Source organism: Mustela putorius, unplaced genomic scaffold (genome assembly GCF_011764305.1).
Source record: "Mustela putorius furo isolate JIRA1106 unplaced genomic scaffold, ASM1176430v1.1 tig00003845_pilon_pilon_pilon, whole genome shotgun sequence".
Taxonomy (NCBI): Eukaryota; Metazoa; Chordata; class Mammalia; order Carnivora; family Mustelidae; genus Mustela; species Mustela putorius.
The window spans coordinates 96,025,350-96,032,691 of record NW_025421998.1 but is presented as its reverse complement, the minus strand read 5'-3'; the positions used below and the strand labels follow the sequence as shown (position 1 = coordinate 96,032,691).

The 7,342-nt window shown below is 36.2% G+C and overlaps 1 pseudogene; it reads right to left on the bottom strand.

The window, feature by feature from the left end:
* Positions 1 to 1,245: 1,245 nt before the first annotated feature.
* LOC101689585 lies at positions 1,246 to 6,255 on the bottom strand (annotated as a pseudogene).
* Positions 6,256 to 7,342: the final 1,087 nt, after the last annotated feature.

The window sequence follows — 7,342 nt, the reverse complement described above, 5'->3', positions numbered from 1 at the left end:
TTCTATTTTAATGTAGAGTTTTAACTATAAACTATAAAGTAGGGCTGCTGATTTTCACCCTTTGTTCTATTTTAATGTAGAGTTTTAACTATAAACTACCCTCTTAGTACTTCTCTTGCAATATCCCATTTTGGTCTGTGTGTTTTGTTTTCATCTCTCTCCAGCGAGTTTCTAATTCTGCTCTTGAGTCTCGGTGAATTTTTCCACTTCACTTATTGTATTCTTCAGCTCCAGAATTTGTTTTGTTCTTTTTTCGGTTTTTAATCCCTTAGTGATATTTTCATTTTGTTCATGTGTCATTGTCCTTGATTTATTGTTTATCTGTGTTCTCTTTTATATCATTTTGCATCTATCTTTAAAATGATTCTATTGGATTCTTTGTCAGGAAATTCCCAAATTTGCATTTCTTTAGTGGTGGTTTCAGGAGATTAATTTTGCTTCTTGGGCCTGTGGTTTCCCAGTTTCTTTGCATATCTTGTGAATTTTAGTTGAAATTTGGAGTTTTGGACAAACAGCTACCTCTCCTAGTCTTTACTGCCTTCATGAAGGGTAAGATCTTGGGCAATCCACCCTGCTAGAGATTCTGGGGGCCTATCTTTAGTGGGTATATAGCTCCACTGCACTCCAGCATGTATTTTTTTCAGTAAAAGAGGTGTTTGCCTGCTTCTACAGTGAGGCCTGTAAACTTTTGCTCCCCCTGGTGTTTGTCTGAGATGCTACAATATCCCTTTTGGCAGGAAGTTGGAGTGTTTGCCTTGTTTCTCAGTAACCCCAACATGGCCCCCAAGCTGCCATTCCCATCAGGGCTCTAAAACACACCAGATGGAAAACAATCCTTCAAGCCATCCACTGAAAGCCAGAATGTGATACCCATGGTCCACTCATTGTCTTCCCTCCAGAGGAATCTTCTGATCATGCTACACTGGGCCAGGGATGGGGAGTGACTAGGTCCAGAAAAATGCCATAGATTTGTCTGATTACTCTACTGTGTCTCTTCTTGGCTTTGTGCTTGCCTGGTGCTGCAGCCTCTTAATTGGTTTTTCACAAGGGCAATTTGATCTATATATTATTATCTCCATGGAGAACAAGGGCCCAGGGATTTCTATTCTGCTACCTGGTAACGTAACCCTGATAATTCTCATCATCAAATCACACCTCTTTTGGGGGAGTTTTCTTGAGTTTTATTGCACTACCAATCACGTCACTTAAGGAGAAAGGTTCCCTGAGGTAAAATTCTAACCTCCTTTAGAGTGCCCTCTGAACATTCTTCAGACTGTAAATGAGGGGGTTCCGCAATGGGTTGAGGAGGGTGTAAAACAGGGTAAGGATATTCTGCTCCTCCTCACATTGGCTATTGTCTGGAACTAAATAAGCCATTATGGCTAAGCCAAAGTAGAATCCAACCACACAGAAATGGGAGGAGTAGGTAGAAAAGGCTTTTCTGTGCCTCTCCTTTGTCTGGATCTTTAGGATGGTCCAGATGATGTGTATGTAGGAGACCAACATCAGGGAAAGGGGCTCAACTAAGATAAACACACCACCAGTAAAGACAAAACCTTCACTGATCCAAATATCACCACAGGCCAGTTTGAGGACAGATAGGATTTCACAGAAGTGGTCACCTCCTAGGGCCCAGAGAAGGTCAACTTTAGAAAGAGAATTAGATACACTATGGCCAGGGAAAGCCCACATGCCCAGCTAGTGACAAACAGGACATGCACATTCTCCAGTTCACAATGACAGTGTATTAGAGTGGAAGGCAGATTGCCACAAGCCAGTCGTAGACCATTACACCCAAAATCAGGCACTCTGCTCTAGCAAAAGTCACAAACAAAATTATCTGCATAGTGCATAAGACAAAGAAGAGTATTTTTGTGCATCACTGGGTTTTCCAGCATACTGGGCAAATTGCTGGAAGCACAGCATATGTTGATCATAGCCAAATGAGAAAGGAAGAAATACATGGGGGTATGCAGTCTGAGGTCTAGCCAAATGGGTCCCAAGATCATGCCATTTGCCAGCAGGTTAAAGATCAATAATAGGGAGATGATACAAAAGAGGAGCACTTGAATGTCTTCACTGAGCTGGAATCCCCCTCAGGTGTGAAAAAAAAAAAAAGATCTTCCATAAACTTTTCTGAAGTACTGAAGAGGAGGGAACACTTCCTCACTTATTCTATGAGGCCAGTATTATCCTGTTAAAAAGGTCAAAGACTCAAAACAAGAAAACTGCATCTCTATAGAAATAGGTAAAAATTCCCAGTAATCAGAATCTGGATCCAGGAGCATACTAATAACATAATACAGTATAGTCGGGGGGAAGAGAATATTCCTAGAAGGCAGCCTTAGTTCCACATACAAAAATCAATCAGTGTACTATACTACATCATATTTGTACAATGAAGGGAAAAAAAACCCCACATGTTCATCTAATTAATGGAGGAAAAGCTTTGACAAAATTCAATATCCTTTAATGATGAAAAAGGAGAAAATGACTCCAGGATCTAGGAATAAGAAAGGAACCATGAGAAAAACCATAGATGAACCCTCTTCTCCTTTTTGGTCCATTTTCAATCAAAAGTGTTGGGTTTCAAATGAAAATTGCAAGGTAAGGCCACCCCCTTCTGGGACATCCATGAGACCTGTGCAGAGAATCCAGATGGTCTGTATCAGGGACTTCCAACTCATAGAAACAGTGAGATCCATTGTTGTTGTTTTTGTTTGTTTGTTTGAATAGTGGTAGAATTCACCAGTGAAATCAACTGGTCCAGACTTCCATTGCTGGGAAGTTTTTGTTTTTATTTTTATTTATTTTATTTTATTTTAAAGATTTTATTTATTTATCAGAGTGAGAGAGGGGGAGAGAGCGAGCACAGGCAGATAGAATGGCAGGCAGAGGCAGAGGGAGAAGCAGGCTCCCTGCTGAGCAAGGAGCCCGATGTGGGACTCGAACCCGGGGTGCTGGGATCATGACCTGAGCCGAAGGCAGCTGCTTAACCAGCTAAGCCAGCCAGGCATCCTGCTGGGAAGTTTTAAATTACTGACTTAAACTCTACTAATTATGGATCTGTTCAGAATTTCTATTTCTTCATGTGGAGCCTTTATATGTTGTGTTTTTAGGAATTTGCCCATTTCATCAGGTTATGCAGTTTTCACGGTACTCTCTTTTTTAAAAGTTTGAGAGAGAGTGAGCATGCACGAGTGGGGGTGGTGGGAGAGAGGGAAAGGGAGAGAGTCTCAGGCAGATTCCCCACTGAGCAAGGAGCCCAATGCAGGACTCAATCTCACAACCCGAGATCAAGACCTGAGCCAAAATCAAGAGTAGGCACCTAACTGACTCATGGTACTCTTATATTACTTTTCATTTATATAAAATCAGTAGTAATCTATCCACAATCATTTCTGATTTTAATAATTTCATTTTTCATTAATCTACCTAAAAATTTTATTGATAATTTCAAAGAACTGAATTCTGATTTCTTTGATTTTCTCTTTTTCCTATTATCTGCTTCATATATCTCAATTTTAAACTTTTATTCTTTCTTCTAGTTTTGTCTTTAGCTTGTTCTCCTTTCTCTAGTTTCCTCAAGATATAATATTAGGGGGGCACCTGGGTGGCTCAGTGGGTTAAGCTTCTGCCTTCGGCTTGGGTCATGATCTCAGGGTCCTGGGATTGAGTCTTGCTCAGTGGGGAGCCTGCTTCTCCCTCTTTCTGTTTGCCTCTCTGCCTACTTGTGATCTCTGTCTGTCAAATAAACAGATAAAATATTTTAAAAAAGATATAATATTAGGTTATATTAGACTACTTTCTTGTTTTTTAACACACATGTTTATCGCTATAAATTTCCTTTGTAGCATGGCATTCTATGGATCCAATAAATTTTGACTTATTCTGTTTTTGTTTTGAATAGTTTCAAGGTATATTCTAATTTCTATTGTATTTTTTTTCTTTGAACAATTGGTTGTTAAAAAACATATTCTCTCATCTCCACATAATTATGATTTTGTTTTTTCTACTATTATTGGTTTCTAGTTTTATTCTATTATGATCAGAAAAGATGCATTGCATAATTTCAATCTTTTTAATTTATTTAAGCTTGTTTTTTCTCTACATATATTTACATATGAATATTCATAAGATTATAATAACTTTTTTCCTAACATCCCAGGGTGTAGGAATCTTATGAAAGAAGATTGAAACAAAGGATTATCTTTTTGCTTGATGGTACAATCCATGTAACCACACAGTACTTATTGTGGGCACTTCTATAATAAGTTTTTTAAATGTATGATTTACCTACTTCTAGAAAAATTAAGTTTTTGGAAAGTTTACTTGACAAAAATAACCTGGACTATTTCTCTTTATAAAATCAGTTTCTAGAAATAAAAAAAGAGAGTCCTAAGCACATTCCCCAAAATTTGTGATCAATACTGCTTTCAAAATCTATGAACATCAGTTTAACACTGTTCAGTTATTATATGAAGGATATGGTATAAATGAGAATTTTTTAAATTACAATGCAATATACTCTGACAATCAAATTTTTTGGTGCTAGAATACCCAGAATTCTACAAATAGCTTTTATGTTTATAAACATAAAAATCATCGTGTCAAATTTCTATGTTCAAAATTTCCTGTTGTTCGTGAATATCTTCTCCCATTTTGAATTGAATAAATGAAAACATTGATTCTATTTAAATATCTATCTTAATTTGGGTTTGTCCAGAGACCAATCCAGAGGCAATTATTCATCTAGGATGGTTTTTAGAAGGTAATCCCAGGAAACACAGGTAGAGGTGTGGGAAATGGGGAGAGTCAAGAAAATCCAGTCCCTGAAGGGTAGATGATCATGTAGGCCAAAACTAGAATAACAAAAGCTTGAGCCTATTGGAAAAATCTTGGAGGCAGCATAGAATATGCATCTTGGTGTGAAGCTACCTGTAGGGCAAGGAGGGCGAATTTCCATGAAGATGAACTGATACACTAAGAAGAATCAGTTGTTAATTGAAAGCCTTGGGGTAGAGGCACCAAGCATTAGGGCTGTCTTTCTCAGCCCAGTGGGCTAGAAAAGTGGCTCTGGAGGTCAGGGAAAGTGATCAGGTAAAGCAATCCACATGCTGGCACTTGGAAGTCAGACCCATGAATGTTGAAGGAGGAAGACAAGGTATTACGGATGGGGCACCCACAGCACCAGGTACAAAATCCATGCAAAACTGTGTGATCGATACTCAGTTCCATAACAGGTTTCTCTGATTTCAGAATCTATGAACATCAATTAACATGATTTGTCTTTCTTATACAAATAAAATGGTATAAATAAGGACTTTTAAAATTATAATATATCAATATCCCAAATCTGACTGGACATCAGGCAGAAAAATAGGCCTGATTTTCTGGTTTTAATTTGAAGGAGATGAATAATTATGAAAAAACAAATACATATGTTTAATGACTTTTTTTAAAAAATTATAGTAGCATAGATATGTATCCATAGTTAAGTAAAAACACAGTTTTTTAATTTCAAAAGTTGGTTTTAAGTGGACAGAAAAAAGGAAAAAAAAGTTGGTTTTACATATAGTCAACCTACTAGCCTCAATTATGTGTCTCATACCTGAAGAACTTTATAAAATTTCTGTTTGGATAAATGTATAGGATACCATCTAATTTTGGCTCCTATAATTCATCATAAATGAGAAAAATTATTCTGTGTATTCAGTCCTGTTGAGAATGATGTGGCAAACCTGTGTAAATGAATTAAAGTTTCAAGTTTATTACATGAAAACAGATGAACAATTAGGAAGGCACATTTAGGAGGGTGTATAGCTTATAAAAAATGTTCATTTTCAGGAGACAGGAAGGAAAAGAGGGTCATTCTTCAAAACCTGAAACTTTTTTTTTTTTTATAAGCATGGCATTGGGGTAAAACAAATACATTGATTTTAGATATGAGCCCTAAATAAAAAGATCAAATGGCAAATATAGCATATTGTAGGCACTGATTTACAATTAACTTCTTATACTGACAAATCTCTGTGTTGTATGCCAGGGAGAAGAGGCCAGTGGCTTTCCTATTTAATGATAGCTTATGAGTCCCTCAAGCAATATTGAGTCAGCTAACTAGTTAAAATGATTATAAGGCTTTAATTCAATTTCAGTGCATATCTTGACAACCAAAGTTTAGGTAATAATGTTACAATTAATGTCATTAAACCTTTAAATGTTATTAATGTCAGCCTAACCATTAAAAGCCTCCATGGTGGCTTCTGCTTTAATTGCTAGTTCTGGTCTGCCCTTGTGTTCTTAGTTGAGACTGCTTGGGGCCTTAGCTACTTAGTTTAATGTAGAATTTCTTCCATACAAATTTCTAAATTTATACATAAATCAAAATTATAGCTTTTCCCCTCTTACTAATAGTATCCTGACAACATTGCTTGATTCTTTGACTTTCAGAGCAGACTAAGACCTTCAAATGGTTATCCTTCTTCATTGTCTTTTTCCAATGCTCCCAATTTTCTGCTATTAGCTTCTAAGTCCAGCTCTCAAAAGATTCAATCACTCCAAAATTTATTGGATGTTTCAAGCATGTTGTCTTCATAGATTAAAAGAATACATTTGTCACATTGTGTATTACATAAAAATCTACCTTATAGGAGATTTAGTTAATGTGTTTAAAGGTCTACATAATTTTAATGTATATTTAAAATATTTAGTAAAAAAATAAACAGCATTAATAAATATGATATTATAAAATGATCGCTGGAGGGCTTTGTCCTTAATATTTTATTTTCCTAGAACTTCTCTCACCTCCCTCCTGTCTACAGAGAACTGATCACTGCTTTTCCTGACTTGTTGCAGAAGTGAAACCCTATAGATTCTAACACATCATACCACCTTGGTGGACTCTAATGGCTTATAAACTCAGTAGGTGCTACCTAGAATGTCTTTCCAGTAATTTCCTGTTAACAGATCATCAATGCTCTCCTTTTACAGAGTAAATTTTGGGTTAATATCAATACAAAAGCCCTTTAGGCTAATAAGTAGTAACTTGAATCTCAAGTATAAGAATGTTGACAATACGGACAAAAGTACCACATTATTGCAGTTAAGAGGAAGGTTTTAGATTTATGCCTCATCCCAACATTATAAGCTCTGCCAGGATTTTCCTTGATTTTACTTTTGTTCCTTGTAAAATTTAAAATATGTATAAATATTTTCATTTACTATTTTTTAAAAAGGGGCTTAAAATAAATGTGAAAAACGTAAAAAGGAAAGGTATTTACTGAATATGTTGCTAGGTACAAACAGAGGTAAATCAGAGAAATTGTTTTTTAAAATTTTTATT